The sequence below is a fragment of the Equus caballus genome, chromosome 11, assembly GCF_041296265.1.
Source record: "Equus caballus isolate H_3958 breed thoroughbred chromosome 11, TB-T2T, whole genome shotgun sequence".
NCBI lineage: Eukaryota > Metazoa > Chordata > Mammalia > Perissodactyla > Equidae > Equus > Equus caballus.
Window position 1 is genome coordinate 48,302,949 of NC_091694.1, and position 18,498 is coordinate 48,321,446.

Genomic DNA, 18,498 nt, shown 5'->3' on the forward strand with positions numbered 1-18,498 from the left:
ACGTGCACACATCGCACAGCCAGTAGGCAGCAGAATCAAGCTTTGAACAGAGGCAAAGTGGCCCTGGGCTTGTCTCTCCTGAATGGCCGTAGGGTCGGAGATCCGAGTTCGAATCCTGATTAACTGGCAGCTTGAGTCACCTCAGCCTTTTGGACTTCTCTTTCCTCATTTTTGGACTCAACTGGGGAACTGGGGGACTTGAGGAATTTGGGTGATCCCAGAAATTGTGTGAAAGTTACTTTCACATATGTGCCTTTTCCCAAGGAAGAGCCAACTTTTTTTTGTTTTTTTTGATGAGGAAGATTGGCTCTGAGCTAACATCCGTTGTCAATCTTCCTCTTTTTGCTTGAGGGAGATTGTCACTGAGCTAACATCTGTGCCAATCTTCCTCTATTTTGTACGTGGGATGCTGCCACAGCATGCCTTGATGAGCAGTGTGTAGGTCCATGTCCAGGATCCGAACCCGTGAACCCTGGGCTGCTGAAACAGAACGTGTGAATTTAACCACTATGCCACTGGGCCAGCACTGGAAGAGCCAATGTTTTTAGCAGACCCAGACAGTTATAAAGGACTGGACAAACTGACCCAAAGATTTGAGAGTCAAAGAAATCGAGTTCTGTTAAAGGCAACACATGTCCAAAATTACATGTGCATAATTGAATCAAGTGAATAGAGAACATTCGTTTGTCTACCCATGTTCTTTTCACAGGGAGAAGCAGGGTGCAATTAGTTAGAGAAATAAAAATGATGAAACAGTGTATCAAATTGTTCAAGTACTGAAAAATTTGCAGATAATTGCAACCCCATGAGAAACTTTTGGATATTATATACTTCATATTGAAATTTTTAAAGGGGATCTAATATGTGTTTGTTTCCTGGAATTTTATTTGTAAAAAATCAAGCCCATCTTTCATTAGCTTCCGTCTTCACCTTTATTGTTTATAAACACAGTTAATATGTGAGTGTGTGGCTGGAGAATTTTGATCGTGGTTTTGCACATGCGTCTAAGCATTTTAATTTATTTCAGCTTCAGTGAGCGCACTGTGTACACAACTTGACAACAGCTGATAACTACCCAGCAGCTTTTCACTAACATGTGAAGAAATCCATCCTGACATTCGGAGACGGGAAATCAAGAAGGGGTCACTGAAGCAGAGACGGGTACCACTTACTCAAAGCGCCTAGCGTGGGGCCTGGCCGTTTGTGGGGCTCTTGGTGCTGGGTGGGAGCACAGTAGCTTTCAAACTTGTCCACACATTGGCATTGCTTGGGGGGCTTACAGAAACCCACTGAAGCCTGCCCAAGCCCAGAGAGTGTGAGTCCACTGCTCCGGCACGTGGCCAGGACTTTGGAGTCTCCAAAGGGTCCGAGGCGATTCTAAGGTGCAGAGAAGTTGGGAGCCACCGGTGTAGGAGGAAAAGGCTGGTTCTTAGGTGCAGGGCCAGGATGGTGACTCAAGTCTTCGGCCCTTGGCTTTCCGTACGGAGACTAAAGGGATGGGGGCAGATGAGCGTCATTGGAAATTCTGGACAGAGAGATGTGCAGTGTGGGGACAGACACTTGGAGCTCATGGAAGAAAGATGGGCTAGGTTGCTGTGGAGGGGAGAGCTGGGACCACTTGCTGGAAGCCCCTGGAGGCTCTGAGCTTCCTTCCAGTTACTACCCTGTCCCTGGATGAATGTCAGGGACAGAGGGGACCCGGCCCTATGAGTGAAGCTGGGAGGGTCTAAGATGCGGTGAGCACCCAGCTCTCATGTGCCCCCTGTGGGTGAGCTCGAAAGGAAGCCCACCGAAGCCAGGGTGCGGACAGGCCCTTCCTCCGAGCCAGCCCAGGGGACTCCACAGGAAGAGAAGGGGTGGTGGCCTGCCGGACGAGATGTGGGAACAGGATGTGGAGGCTGCTTACACACCCCCTCCCCGTCCACCCGCTCCACAGACCTGCTGTCATGTGTATCCCCCGGGGTCCTCAGAGCTTTCCCAGACCCCAGAAGCAGCTGTGCTAACAGAAACACTGCAAACAATGAGCGACGAGAGATGACACAAGCAGGAGAATTCTTGTGAAGTCTACAAATGCGATGGGAGCAGCCCCTCTGAGGAGAAGAAGGAGATTAAGGAAAAGGCCCAGTCGGACTCCAGCCTCCTGCCAGGCTACAGATTCAGGCACCAAATGAGAAACAGTGTGCGGTGATAACGACGATCAGAGGGGTGGGAGGTAACAGCCAACGAAGGCTGAAAGATTTTCCGTGTCCCAGGCATTCTGCTAAGCATTTTACAGGCATTCATGTTTTTCCATCTGCCCAACAGCTCTGGGCTAAGAATTATTAGAATGTTAAAGAGAACTTAGAACTATATAACTAATGCATGAATATGCTTTCTTTTAAAAAAATTAGAATATTACAGATAAAGTAAGATTTCTTTCTGACCACCATGCCCACTCCTGAGCCATCACTATTTTTAACTGCAGTGTGTAACCAGGAACATTCTGGTTGGCACAAAGGCCTGTCCCCGTTCCCACCACGACATGAATCGGTGCTGTGGGCTTGCATGATTTCATCATTGTGCCACCCGTCTTTGGCTGGTCACCAACCCTTGCCCAGCCCCAGGCCCATAAAAACTAAATTAGAAATGCTCTGTTGTGCGTTTAGCATTCCTCTCGAGGACGCTGCGGCTACCCGCTTGGCAGCTGTCAGGAGTTTCCGGCAGTGTCTTTGTGTCAGGCCTGTGGGTCAGGGGAGGGGGGTAAGGGTTGTCACAGGGAACCAATTCCTCAGACCTGGTTTAGCCAGGCTGCCCAATGTTGCCTTCCACTGGGAGGAGGGAAAGGTGAAGTGGGAATTCTGGGCTGGACCAGGAACTAAGAATAATAAAACATACCTCCATGCATTGTTTTGAGGATAAAACGAGATTGTGTACTAAAGCTGTACAAGGTCCTGGAAGATAAGAGAGAATACGAAAAGAAGGTTAATTCAACAACCAGCTTTGGGAAAGGATCTTACTTAGGTTTTATTCTTTTAAGGGATCGCTATGCTCAGGAAAATGACGTAACGACAGAGGTATTTCATTTCCCAGACAAAAATTACATGGTGGAATTGCGCACACTTATGTTGGTCATGCCTTTAAGAAGGATCCTGTGGTCAGAGTGGGCCTGAGTTCTGGCAGACGCGATCATCAAGATTGCAGTCTCCCCAAGTACAGTATGTTTGAGTGGGAGTTTGTTTTTCAGACCACATGCAATTGCATCAAATGACCAGTCTCTGGATGGAATTCCAGCCTGGGAATATCTGTGATGGTGTTTGGGGCAGACTCCAGGTCTGGCTGGGTGGCAAAGTCAGGGAATACCCTGCCAGCTCCTGCTTAGCTGGCATGCAGAGGGGAGGAACCTTGTCATTAAACTCTTGGGCAAGAAGCAGCAGCTCCATGCATCCTGTCTGCACTTGTGGTCCCAAGAAATTTTCTTTGCCCTTCTGTCTGTTGGAGGTCTCTTTCCTCACCTTCTCAGCTCTTTGTCCTGGTTAAAGCACCTCCTCCCCCACTCCCCCAGCCAATCAGCAATCACAGCTCCTCTCTTCGTCCCCAAATGAACATTTTCCCCGTGCCTCAAAGGGACATTTCAGGGTCAGGCTTCAGGGGCCTTCTCCCTCTCCCAGGGGATTTTTAGGTCTCAATCATGCAATTGCCACCTTCATTGCTCCCAAATCTCGTGGGAAACAGGACCAATGACCATGCACATCAACTCTTTCGTTGTCACTTTTCTGGGGGATGTAAGAGAAAAAATTCAGACCCTGAGCATCTTTTTACCCCCAGAATTAAGACTGTGCATGAGTAAGTCGTGGTGATGAGCAGCTACTCAGACCTCATTTCAGAGAAAAATTAGTGTCTTTAATGGTTAAAATGGAAGCTCCTATTCGTGTCTTGAATAAAACATCCTCTTCCACTGCTTGTCTCTATGAGTGTCTCTTTCACCTCGTCCTTGACCTCACGTGTTCTTTCTGACAATGGCTTGCCCCGGCTCTGAGATCTTGAGGTCACGTCGGTAGCTTGAGAAGGGCCTTGGTGGAAATATTTACACCACGGAAACTGGCAAACACTACAAATCAGGGCATCTCCTCCCCACCCTCCTCCCACCCCCACACACGAGCTGGCTGCTTTTCTATCTCAGTGATGTGACGTGGGCTCCATGCAGAAGGCCAGGGGCAAGTCAAGGTAGATCGTTGAAAAACAAAGAGACGCAAAGTTAAAGAAAAGTTTATTGTTCCTTAATATTTATCATGAAAGTGTAAAAGTTAATTCAGAGGAGAGGTTATAAGCATCAGCTTTTTCATTGACATGTGAACTTATTGCCTCCAAAAAAGTGAATCAAAGAAGGAATGTTTATTTATTTGAGCCAATGTGTCAGTCTTGCTCAGGAAAAAAATAAGGCACCATGCCAAGTCAGCACGATATTATTTGACAAAGCAGAGGGCATGGTCTGCATTGAATTAGTCCCTTATCCAAGTGTGTTATTATAAGATATAGTAGGTAGGGTATAGTCCACCATACTTTCCACTTTATTTTGCATATTAATTAATTTTTAACAACCAAATGGCCTATGTGCACCTGGCTCAGGGGCTACAACCACAAGCAAAATAAAGTCTCTGCTCTTAGAGAGCTCGCAGACTCGAGAAGTGAAGCTGGCCTGGAAAGAAATGAATGCAGTTGAATTTTGTAAATACCAAGATATAGTCCCCCCATGGAGGTGAGTGGGGAGATTTGAATAATTGCAACCGGGGTATTGGGGTGCAGGTCAGACTACCTTCATGGAAAGGGAAGATCTGAGGGAGTACGAGTATGTGTGTGCATGTGTGCATACGCATGTGCGTGTGTGTCTGTCAGGGTAGGGGTGGCATGACGGTAGGGTATACGGGAGTGGACCAGCCCGCTGCATTTGTGTAGATACGCAGCAATTATGTCATGTGGGTGTAGCAAGCAATGGAAGAGGATGATCTGTTCCTTCTCCCCAGAAAGCAAGAGGTCGGGAGGGGCTCTGCCTCCATCATTTAATAGGAGCCTTTAGTACATTAACATTTAATATAATTATTGATATGGTTGAATTTAGGTCTGCCACATTATTGTCACATTTTTTGTATGTCTCCTGATTTCTGTTCCTTTGTGCCTCCTTTCTTGCCTTCTTTAAATGGTTTGAATATTTTTTAGAGTTCTGTTTTAATTTATGCTTGGCTTTTCGCTGATCTCTTTGCATTATTTTTAAGCTGTTGCCCTAGAGATTACGATAGTAGACTGACAAACGATGCCCACGGTGTCTAAGCTCTATCCCCTGGAACCTGTGAGTGTTGTTTTATATGGCAAAAGGGACTTTGTAGACGTGATCAAATTAAGGATCTTGAGATGGCAGATTGTCCTGGATCCCGGCGGGCCCTAAATGTAATCAAAAGCGTCCTTGAAAGAGGGAGGCAGAGGGGGAGAGAAGAGGAGAAAGTGATGCGATGACAAAGTAGAGAGAGATTTGAAGATGCTGTGCTGCTGGCTTTGAAGATGGATGAGGGGCCATGAGCCAAGGAACACAGCTCCAGAAGCTGGACAGGGCAAGGAAACGGCTTCTCCCGAGGGAACTCAGTCCTGCCCACGCCTGGGTCTCTGCCCAGTGACACTGACTTGAGAATTCTGACCTTCAGAACTGTAAGAGAATAAATGTTTGTTGATTTAAACCACTAACTCTGTAGTAAATTGTTACAATAGCCATAGGAAACAAATACAATTACAATATACATCCTAATTTTTCTTGGACTAATTAGGGTTAACCTGTAGCACTTCATGTAAAATATAGAAACCTTGCAACTGTATAGGACCATTTACCGCCCCCTGCCCTCCCACCCTGTATATTAGAGTTCTTATGGTATTGTATCTACATATGTTGTAAACGCCACCTGTCTTGGTATGCTTGGGCTGCCATAACAAACTACTACAGCGTGTCGGGCTTAAACAACAGAAATTTGTTCTCTTACAGTTCTGGAGGCTAGAAGTCTGAGATCAGGGTGCCAGCATGGTTGGGTTCTTGTAGGAGCCCTCTTCCTGGCTTTCAGATGGCCACCTTCTCGCTGTGTGCTCACATGGCCTTTTCTCAGTGTACGTGTGTGGAAGAGCTCCCTCTCTCTCTCTCTTCCTCTTACAAGGCCACCAATCCTTTTGGATTAGGATCCTACTCTTATGACATCGTTTAACCTTAATTACCTCCTAAAGCCCTATCTCCAAATACAGTCACATTGCCGGCGAAGGCTTTGATATGTGAATTCGGGAGGACACAATTCAGTCCAGAGCACCCCCTTATAATGTTGTAAATTTTGCTTAAAATAGCTGTATGAGTTCTAAAGAGGTCAAGAGGAAAAAGAGTAGTCTTTTGTGTTGATCCATATGCAATGCAATTCTGGCACTAACTACCCAGAATTAGATCAACTCTCACAGTTAAAGGCAGAGTCTCCCACAGACTGACCTCACTGGAGTCGCCAGCTGCAAGTTCATGAATTCCAAAAACACCACACCTCTGACTGGCTACAAATTTTTGGGTTCCCAGTACCCCTAAGGACATCAATGACAATCTTGGGGGTCCCCAGGCTACCCTCCCTTCTGATCGTCTGGCTACAAATTTGGAGGCTCCCATGACTCCTTCGGATATGATAATTCACTAGAATGATCAGTGATAGGTGATCAATGATATGATCAATGATAGGTGCTATACTTGTGATTACAGTTTTATCATAAAAGATACAAACCAGGTCCAGCCAGATGAAGAGACACACAGGGCCAGGTCTGACCAGCTCCCAAGTATGACACTTCCGTGTCCTGAGGGGTGCGCCACCTTCCCTGTACATCGATGTGTGATCATCAACCAGGAAGTTCATCTGAGCCTTAGTGTCCAGAGTTTTTATTGAGGACCCAGGTTTCCATCTGCTATCATTTCCCTTTAATCCAAAGCACTTTATTTATTTCATGGTGTAGGTCTTCTGGCAATGAATTCTTTTAGTTTTCTTTTGTCTGAAAATACTTTTATTTTGCCTCAATTCTTGAAGGATATTTTCATTGGATATAGAATAATTCTGGGTAGACAGATTTTTTTTTCTTTCAGTACATTAAAACTGCTGTCTGCTTTACCAGTATCTGATGAGAAATCTATGATAATTCGAATTGTTCCCTGTATATAATCTATAACTTTTCTCTGGCTGCTTTTAAGATTTTTCTCTTTATCTTCGGTTTTCAGCAATTTGATAATGATTTGCCTAGATGTGGTTTTCTTCATATTTACCCTGCTGAGCTTATTGTATCTTTAAATTTATGTCTTTTGCCAAATTTTGGAAAATTTCAGTCATTTTTGGTAAGTAATTTTTCTGTCCCATTATTTCTCTCTTCTACAGCGCTGATTAAATGTATATTAGACCTTTTGATGTTTCCCCACAGGACCTTGAAGTTCTGTTCAATTTTTTTCATTTTTTTCTCTATTCTTCAGATTAAATAATTTCTATTGATCTAGCTTCAAGTTCACTGACTCTTTCCTCTCTCATCTTCTATCTGCTGTTAATTTTAAATTTCTGATTGTTTTTCAATTTTAGAATTTCTACTTGATTTATTTTTATGGTTTTTATTTATCTGCTGAGATTTCCTATCTGCTTATTCATTACAAACATATTTTTATGTCATTAAACATTGTTACAATAGCTGTTTTAAAATCCTTTTCTACTAATTACAACATATGAGTCGTCTTGGAGTTGGGCTCTATTGATTGTATTTTCTTTTGAGAATGGGTTCCATTTATCTGTTTCTTTGCTTGTAAGCAATCTGGAATTGAATCTTGGACACGGTGAATATTATGTTGTAGAGATTTTGGGTTCTGTTGTAGTCCTCTGAAAAGCATTGAGGTGTCTTTTAGCAGACAATTAATGGATGCAAATGCAGACTTTGAATCTCAAATCTCGGTTCAGATTTTTATCTGTAGCTAGGTTGTTTATATCCGTCTTGTGTACATATGATTCACGCACTATCTGGGGATTTGGGCAGAGTTTATATGCAGAATTTAAGGTCCCCTCTCTCTGACGCTCTTCTCTCTGACGTTTCCCCATCACCTTCCAGCTGCTGTGGTTGTTCTCCGGTCCTTCAGGCTAGAAAGACTGAGGATTTTCTACTTAGCTTTAGATGGCCTGCCCTTAGACTAAAAGCTGTGAAAAATGGAAACTCAACTCGCTCAATTCCCTTCTCCTGAGTGTTAACTAATGTCAGGTTTTTTCCAAGTGTTAGGTAGCACGGCTTTTTTTTTTTTTTTAATCCAGTGCCCTCAGGTAGGGTTTTGTTTTTTAAATTAAATTTTTTTTTTCATTTTGCCCAGAATTTATAGTTATTATATCTAGGAAGGTCAGTCCTATAGGCGATTACTTGGCCATATTGGAAGTGAAAATTCCTCAGCTTCCATCTTGAGGTCTCCACAAGTGTTGTCTTTCTCATTTATATCTCACTCCTCTCCCCCTCGCTCACCCCCTCCAGCCACACTGGCCTCCTTGCTGTTGGATGGAGCAACCATGCACGCTTCCACCACAGGAGGGCATTCGCACTAGTTGTTCGCTCTGCCTGAAAGTTTCTTACCCCAAGAATCCGTGTGGACAGCTCCTCCACTTCCTCCAGGTCTTTTCTCAAAAGACACTTAGTAAGGCCTTTCCAGGCCACCCCAGACAATATTTCTTCACTATTCCATGACATTTCTTATTCCACTTATGTGCTTTGTTTTTCCCCTTTATCATAATACATATTTGATTTATTTTTTATCTATCTTTTCTCAACTAGTCTGTAGCGCCACGAAGGAAGGAATTTTTGTCTTTTTAGTTCACTGCTGTAACCCCGTGTCTAGAACGTTGCTTAGGACATATTAGGCACTCAACAAATGTTTATTAAATGAAGGAGTGGATGAATGTATGCTCTTATTGGTATCCCACATGCAAACCCCTTTGTTTCTGCATTTTCCTCTCTGCCACATCCGTTCCTCCTTCTCCATGATTCAGATTGCTTTGTTTTCTCTTCTCCTCTCCTATTTGTACTTGTGGGTTCATATCATTTTTGTATCTTATTTCTATCATTTTAATAGGATTTGAGGAAGGTATAAAATTAAATACCTGTGTTCAATACACCATATTTAACCAGAAATCCAAGTTATTCATCCCATTTACACCTCTTACACAGTGTTTTTCTTAGCTTATTTTGAGACATTTCCTCATTGTCCTCATAATTTAAATACTGATTTAACCACAATGTTGATATACTATATTGAGAAGATATGGGGAAGGAAAGAAGGAGTGGGTGGGGAAATGTGGTAGGATTGGTGTAAGAGGGCTGAATACTCCTCTTTTATGAGGAAGTCAACATCTTTTTATTTAGGAAGTCAACAAATAGTTTCTAAAATTGGGAAGTCATAAAATAGCAGCTTAATTATTTTATTTTTTATTTTTTTAAAGTATGCTTTTTCTTTTGGTGAGGAAGATTGGCCCTGAGCTAACATCTGTTGCCAGTCTTCCTCTGTTTTTTTTCTTTTTTCCCCAAATCCCTAGTACACAGTTGTACATCCTAGTTGTAGGTCATTCTTGTTCTTCTATGTGGGACGCCACCACAACATGGCTTGATGAGTGGTGTATAGGTCTGCACCCAAGATCTGAACCAGCGATCTTGGAGATCACTTGAAGCAGAGTGTGTGAACTTAACCACTCGGCCACGGGGCCGGCCCCAGCTTAATTATTTTATTTAGAAATATGGAGGTAAACACTGGAAGAAAGTGCTGGAAGTACTCTTGCAAGTGTGTGCCTCTGGGGAATGGGGAGAGGTGGGGTGGGCAGAGTGATTAACTTGTTCCTGTTGAAATAATCTGTTTAGTGCTGTTGAACATCTTGCTTTAGTTCCTTCTTGGGGCCGTCTCAACCCTCTCTAGTGGCACAAGGGGGCAGGGAGAGCAGGAGAGATAACAGGCTGCCACAATGATGACCGTTAAGGACCAGATTGAAAATGTCATTAGGAGAATGAACTCTCTCATCCTTTCTTCCAGGGACACTTTCGTATAGGGATACTGATGGGACAAGAAAGTAGGGCAATGCAGACCAGACCACACGGTAGCCTAATTGGTGGGAAGAAACACTAGACGTTCAGAGTAATCAAGAAATTCCAGGGCACAGGTTTGGGAGAACGCTCACATTTACGGACAACCCAAAGCTCCACCTCTCTGTCTCCTTCCTTCACCTGTACATCCAGGGCCGTCTGCACCGCCCCCAGGGCAGGTGGAAAGTGCCGCACGTGACAATATCCAGATTAGGTCCGTATACCCACCTGTGTGGAATTACAACAAGGGAAGTCCTTTTACCCAGCTGGGAAAACCTTCCCTTCTTCGCGCACAATTTCCCTTCTGTTGCAATTCCTTCTCGACCATTTTTTGTACAGTCATGTTCAGGGTACTGTCGCTTTTTGGTTGAAAGTAAGTGAACCTAGTTTATTTACTTACTTACATCTTGTAAACCACAGCTGAAGTTTTGTTGATATCTTCTCTGCTATCCCTTTATATGTATACATAGTATTTTTGCTAACTTTTCTTTCTTTTTTTAAAAATACGCTGCATGACAAATTTATTTTTATTTATTTATTTAATTGCAGTAACATTTGCTTACAGCATTATATAGCTTTTGGATGTACATCATAATATATTTCGAATTCTGTGTAGATTACATCACGGTCCCCACCCAAAAACTAATTCTAGTCCATCCCCTCACACATGAGCCTAATCGCCCCTTTTGCCCTCCCCCCTTCCCCCATGGTAACCACTAATCCAATCTCTGTTGTTACGTGTTTGTTTGTCCTTGTTATTATCTTCTACTTATGAGTGAAATCATACGGTATTTTGCTTTCTCCCTCTGACTTATTTCACTCAGTATAATACCCTCAAGTTCCATCCATGTTGTCACAAATGGCTGGATTTCATCATTTCTTATGGCTGAGTAGTATTCCATTGTGTATATAGACCACATCTTCTTTATTCATTCGTCCCTTGATGGCCACCTAGGTTGCTTCCAAGTCTTGGCTATTGTGAATAATACTGCAGTGAACATAGGGGTGCACGTATCTTTATGCCTTTGCATTTTCAAGTTCTTTGGATAAATACCCAGCAGTGGGATAGCTGGATCATATGGTACATCTATTCTTAATTTTCTGAGGATACTCCATACTGCTTTCCATAGTGGCTGCACCAGTTTGCACTCCCACCAGCAGTGAACAAGGGTTCTCTTCTCTCCACATCCTGTCCAACATTTGTTGTTTCCTGTCTTGTTAATTACAGCCATTCTGACCAGAGTGAGGTGACACCTCATTGTAGTTTTGATTTGCATTTCCCTGATAGCTAATGATGCTGAGCATCTTTTCATATGCCTGTTGGCCATCCGTATATCTTCTTTGGAGAAATCTCTATTCAGATTTTTTGCCTATTTTTTAATCGAGTTGTTGGGTTTTTTTTGTTGTTGAGCTGTATGAGTTCTTTCTATATTTTGGATATTAACCCCTTATCTGACATATGGTTTGCAAATATCTTTTCCCAGTTGTTAGGTTGTCTTTTCGTTTTGTTGATGGTTTCCTCTGCTGTGCAGAAGCTTTTTAGTTTGATGTAGTCCCATTTGTTCATTTTTTCTTTTGTTTCCTTGCCCAGTCAGACATGGGACTTGAAAATATGCTGCTAAGACCGATGTCAAAGAGCGTACTATGTTTTCTTCTAGAAGTTTCATGGTTTCGGGTCTTACATTCAAGTCTTTAATCCATTTTGAGTTGATTTTTGTGCATGGTGTAAAGGAATGGTCTACTTTCATTCTTTTGCATGTGGCTGTCCGGTTTTCCCAACAACATTTTTGAAGAGACTCTCCTTTCTCCATTGTATGCTCTTGGCTCCCCTGTCGCATATTAGCTGTCCATAAATGTGTGGGTTTATTTCTGGGCTCTCGATTCTGTTCCACTGATCTGTGTGTCTGTTTTTGTGCCACTACCACGTTGTTTTAGTTACTATGGCTTTGTAGTATATTTTGAAATCAGGGAGTGTGATACCTCCAGCTTTGTTCTTTTTTCTCAGGAATCCTTTGGCTATTCGGGGTCTTTTGCTCTTCCATATAAGTTTTAGGATTCTTTGTTCTATTTCTGTGAAAAACGTTGTTGCAACTTTGATAGGGATTGTGTTGAATCTATAGATTGCTTTAGGAAGTATGGACATTTTAACAATGTTAATTCTTCCAATCCAAGAGCACGGAATATCTTTCCATTTCTTTGTGTCTTCTTCAATTTATTTCAACAATGTTTTATAGTTTTCAGTGTACAGGTCTTTCACCTCTTTGGTTAAGTTTATTCCTAAGTATTTTATCCTTTTTGTCGCAATTGTAAATGGGATTGTATTCTTAATTTCTCTTTCTTTTTGCTAACTTTTCCAAGCAGAGATCTGACTTTCCAAGTTCCTTATTTCTATTTTAAATAAAACTTGATCTTTCTACAAACTTTCAGTTTATTTATGTATTCTTATTTATTTATTTTATTTTTATTTATTTATTTTTTTTGAGGAAGATCAGCCCTGAGCTAACTGCTGCCAATCCTCCTCTTTTTGCTGAGGAAGACTGGCCCTGAGCTAACACCCGTGCCCATCTTCCTCTACTTTGTACATGGGATACCAACCACAGTATGGTGTGCCAAGCGGTGCCATGTCTGCACCCGGGATGGGAACCGGTGAACCCTAGGCTCCCAAAGCGGAACGTGCAAACTTAACCGCTGCACCACCGGGCCGGCCCCTAAGTTTATTTTTAAATAATAGCTTCACTTATTTTATGTAAACAAAATAATTGTTATGAACATTTTAAAATATCAAAATCAAAAAAAAAAAAAAAGAATCTGTTCACCCACTACTCAGCTTATGAAACAAAATAGTAGAAATAACCTTTAAAGTATCTTGTGTACACCAATTGTTCCCCTGCCTCCCTATTTGGAATTTGGAGTTTATTATTTCTCCTGAATTTGGAATTTGTTATTCCTTTGTATGGCTTTTAAACATTTACTACCAATGAATGGACCTATAAACAGTAAGTAATATTGTGTTTGCATATTGTTAAATGTTGTATAAATAGAGTTAAAATGTATATATATTTGTACAGCTTACTTTTCTCCCAGCCTTATGTTTTTGAGATTTATCCACATTCAGACACGTAGCTCTAGTTTATTCACTTTAATTGCTGAAAGGTATCTAATTGTATGACTATGCTCCAAATTGTTAATCCATTCTCCTGTGAATTAGGATTTTGCTTTTTTTGTCATTAGAAACAATATCATAATGAAAAGTCTTCAAAAGAACTGACATTAACATGCTTAGAAAGATTTTTTAAAAAGATGCTTTCTGAAACACGAAGAGAATGCTACAGAAAACCACTATCCAAAGAACAAAAATGCACTCCTGGAAATTAAAAGTGTAGTAGCAGAAATAAAAAACAACTCAGTGGAAATCTTGGAAGCTAAAGGTGAGAAAAATTCCCCAAAATAAAGCAAAAAGACAAACAGATAAGGAAAATAAGAGAGAAATGATAAGAAAATTAGGCTATGAGTTCAGGAGATCCAACATTCAAATACTAGGAGTTCCAGGAAGAGAGAATAGAGAAAACGGAAAAGAAGAAATAATTTAATGAAAACTTCCAGAAGTTAAGGATATCAGTTTGCTAATCCTTCTAAGTGCTCAGCACAAGAAAAGCCAACATACTGACAGAAAGTCATTTAATATGAAATTTCAGACCACTGGGAAAGAGGAAACGATCCTGTGAATTTCCAGAGAGGGGAAAATACAGCAGAATTCCTAAAAAAGCAAGAACAAGAATGGATTCAGACTTTTTAGTAGCAACGCTGGAAGTTAAAAGACAATGGAGAAATGCCTTTAAATTTCTGAGGGAAAGTGATTTTCAGCATAAATTCTGTATTCAGCCAGACGGTTAATTGAGGGTAGGCGCAGAATAAAGACGTGGTTGGTGCTTTGCTGGAGTGAATTGGATAGTAACTGATTCAGGACATTTGACTACGTTTATCTGTGAGCTAGGCTTACACTTTCCTTTTATGAACTGCCCTTGTCTGGTTTTGGTGTTGAGGCGACATCAACCTCATCCAACAGGAGTGTGTCTCTCTGTTTTCAGGAACACCGTATATAAGCTTGGGCTTATCTATTCTTTCAGCTTTTCCATTTGTTTGAAAATGTTCACAACAAGGTGAAATGGGAAGAAATTGATCTATGGTGACAGAAGTCAGAATAGGGGTTACCTTAGGTGGGGGGAGGGGGTAACACCTGGTTCCAAGAGAAACTTCCCCAGCTGGCCCTCTCCACCTCCCCTACGTGCCCCTACCTCAGGAAATGACACTGCCATCCAACAGTCACCAAGCCAGAAACCTGGAAGTCATACTGGTTTTTCCCTCTCCCTCCATCCTTCGTTCACTCAACAAACGTTTGTTGAGCACCTACTGTGTGTGAGACACCATTCCAGGGGGTGGGTGATTCAGCGTTGAACAGAGCAGACACTTACTGCTCTAGCGTAGCTTATGTTCTGGTAGGGAGAGAAGAACCCACCGAAAATAAAGTTATACCCTAGCCGGTGGTGGGAAGAGTTAGGAAAATAAATGAGGCCTAGCAGTGGGTTGTGAATTAAGCTTGGGGATGCTATTTGATATAGGGTCACAGAAAAGGTCTTCTTATAAAGTGGCATTGTCAGAGATCTGAAGTGAGGGAGCAAATCCAGGAAAGTTTTCCAGCATGAAGGAACAGCATTTGCAAAGGTCCTGAGGTGGGAGCAGGTGTGGTAGGTTCTAGGAACAGCTAGAAGGAGCAGCTGGAGTAGATGGGTGAGGCAGAGTGAGGCAGGAGGAGAGCACAGACGTATTGGGACACCAGATCACAATGACACCTTGACCACTTTAAGGAGTTTGACTTTATGGTGAATGAGGGGGAAAGCCAGTGGAGGATTGTGAGCAGAGGAGTGATGTGTTTAGAAGGTTGTCTCTAGGGGCTCTGCTGAGGATACACACAAGAGAGCTAAGTGGGGAAGCAGAGAGACCGGTAGAAATCCAGGGATGGGGTCTAGGATCTGGTGGTGCCCATGGGGGTGACAAGAGTGACTACATTCTGGATTCATTTAGAAGGTAGAGCCCACAGGACTGCTGATGGGTTGGAAGTCTGGGTGTGAAAGAAAGATTGTCAAGAATGGCTCCAAGGTTTTGGCCTGAGCAATTGGAAAAACAGACCTACTATTTACTAAGATAGGAAAGACTGAAGAAAGAGCAGTTTGTGCCGGGGAAGGGAATTCTGGAGTTGTTCTGGACATTTTAAGTGTGAGATGCCCATTAGAAATTCAAGTGGAGCCATTAAGTAGGCCATTGGAGATGCAAATCTGGATCAGAGGAGAGGCTGGGAGTGGCCTGGTGATGTAAATTTGGGAACCGTCAATGTACAGATGGCATTTAGGGCGGTGAGACTAGATGAAATCAGGGAGGCACTCAGCCCTGGGATTCTAACGTTTAGAGCTGGGGAAGAATGAGCAATGGAGACTAAGATGCTACCAGGGAGGTGAGCGGCAAACCGGAGCGTGGCGTCCTGGAGGTGAGCCGGCAAGTGTTGTAAGACAGAGAGAGTGGCCGGTAGTGTCAGGTGTTGCTGAGGGGCAAGGAGAGGGAAGGGCTGAGAGTTGGCCACTACAATTAGTGACAGGGAGATCCTTGGTAACTTTGTCTCAGCGGAGTTAAGGGGACAAAAGATGGATTGGAATGGATTCAAGAGGAAGTGGATTAGCGAGTGTAGACAACTCTTCCTAGGGGTTCTGTCTTCCCAGGAGAGAGCGAGTATTGGAGTTTCGATACCAAGGCATGAGAAAGGCAGGGCTGTAACTGGAGAGGGATGGGGGTGGAAGGGGAGAAGATGGGGTTGAAACAGAGATGTTATTGAACACACTGTTGAGAAGGGAAATTTATCCCAGAGAGTCTTTTTCCTAAATACCGAAGGCCATCCTTCCATCCCCACTACGGATGTCCCACTCAGAATTCTGAACAACTTTCTTTATCAAAACAAACTAACAAACCATTATCTAACAATTCGGAGGCAGAGAACTCCATATGGCATCTTTAACTATGAGATGCAATGTGCTATAAAAATGTAGACATTTTCCCGTTGGAAAGATGCCTTCCTTATAAATATTTTCACCTTTTCTGTTGATGGCTGTATCTGAAAGAGAAACGAAGAAAGGACTTAAAAATGACACATCATTCAGCAAGAAAGGAACTGAATACGTCGAGCAAAGGGGAAAATTTGAAAGTTCACCCAGCCCAAAGGAACATGTGGTTTCAGGTTTGCCGGCCAGTCAAGGCCACTATTACTATTTCATGACACAAGACTTTGGACCCAGCGTCAATTGGAAAAGGGATCAAAGTTCACATTTTAATTCAGACGCTGTTTATATACACGGTGATAATAAGGAACTCGCCTTACCTAAAAACACACAGTGCCACTTCTTCATCCCCGTGCTGCTCTCTCTCCTTAACTATCCCACTTCCACCCTCCCCCCAGAAAAGATGGCTTTCAGAGGGGGCTTAAATTTTCAGTAAGTGGGACATTTAGCTGTGCTTATTTTGTCTGAAAGATTTTGTCCTTTATCTTATACCCAGAGCCTCACTAATGCTTTTCTACTGTTCAAAGTGTTCAGGTCCCTTTAAAACATGTTATAAACATTTATTTAAAATATGTTAAAAAGTATAAAGGATAATATGAGAAACATCTCTATATCCAAACCCGGGCCTCCTCCCTACCAGGTCAAAACTAGGCTGAACTGGGTGCTTCTTTATCTCTATAATCTTTATACTTTTACTACTTGTTTGTATTGCAGAACAAAATATAGCGTTATATCATGTTTTAAATTTTCTAAACGTTATCACGCTGTAAGTCTTTTTCTTAAGGAAGTCAGCACAGAAGTGACTCGCTTCTTTCACCAAATATTTATAAGCTTCATTCACATTCATGTGTGTACCTCTAATTCCTTCATTTTTGGGGCTATAGGTATAAAAATTTGTTATGAAAATACTCCAATTTATTTATTTATTCTCTTGTTATTGGATATTTCTAATTTTTGCTCTTACAGACGCTATTCCCATATCTTGCTGTTACATGGCTCCCTGTACACACGTGCAAGAGAAGGTTTTTTCCAGGGCAGTGGTCTCTGGAATTCTTGGCTCATATACTCCCTAAGATAATTTTGGAAAAAGTATGCATCTCTTTCCACATTTTTAAGTTTGGCGTCTAAAATTTTTTATCACAAGTTTAAATATTAGTTTGAATCCTATGAATTTGCCATATTTTTAGGTTGAAAATGCTTGAATACTAACAATTTCATAGGGTTCGAACTAATAGTTGCAAAGAATGTCATGTCTGATTGTTATAAATATCCTTTAAAAATAAAACTATTCCTTCACTATTTAAGATGTGTCCAATGGGATCTAAACATCATAGTATTTTGATACTTGCTAGTGTCCACTTTTTTTAAATTTTTTATTTTTTTGCTTATTTTTTTTATTGAGTTAATGATAGGTTACAATCTTGTGAAATTTCAGTTGTACATTATTGTTTGTCAGTCGTGTTGCAGGTGCACCCCTTCACCCTTTGTGCTCACCCCTCACACCCCACCTTTCCCCTGGTAGCCACTAATCTGTTCTCTTTGTCTACATTTTTAAATTCCTCATATGAGTGGAGTCATACACAGATTGTCCTTCTCTAACTGGCTTATTTCACTTAACATAATTCCCTCAAGGTCCATCCATGTTGTTGTAACTGGGATGATTTTGTTCTTTCTTATGGCTGAGTAGTATTCCATTGTATATATGTACCACATCTTCTTTATCCATTCATCTGTTGATGGGCACTTAGGTTGCTTCCACGTCTTGGCTATTGTAAATAATGCTGCAATGAACACTGGGATGCATGGGACTTTTGGAATTGCTGACTTCAAGCTCTTTGGATAGATTCCCAGTAGTGGAATGGCTGGATCGTATGGTAGTTCTATTTTAGTTTTTTGAGGAATCTCCATACTGTTTTCCATAGTGGCTGCACCAGTTTGCATTCCCACCAGCAGTGTATGAGGGTTCCTTTTTCTCCACAATCTCTCCAACATTTGTTACTATTGCTATTGTCCACTTTAAAAATGCTCAAACTCTTCTTTGACAGACCAAAATTTTATGTAACTAATTTTTTTCTCATTTATCTTATGTTTCCATTCCACTTAGCTCATAAAACCCCTGTTAAAATATTTTTTATTCAAAGTCTTTTATTGCTCTCTCAATCATGTTTTTCTGCAATAAAACTGTATAAATTGAAATATTAATGTTGTAAAGCTGCTTATGAGAGTAAGGCTTTAAGTGTTAAATTTTTCTTTTACTTTTTCTTATGACAACAAA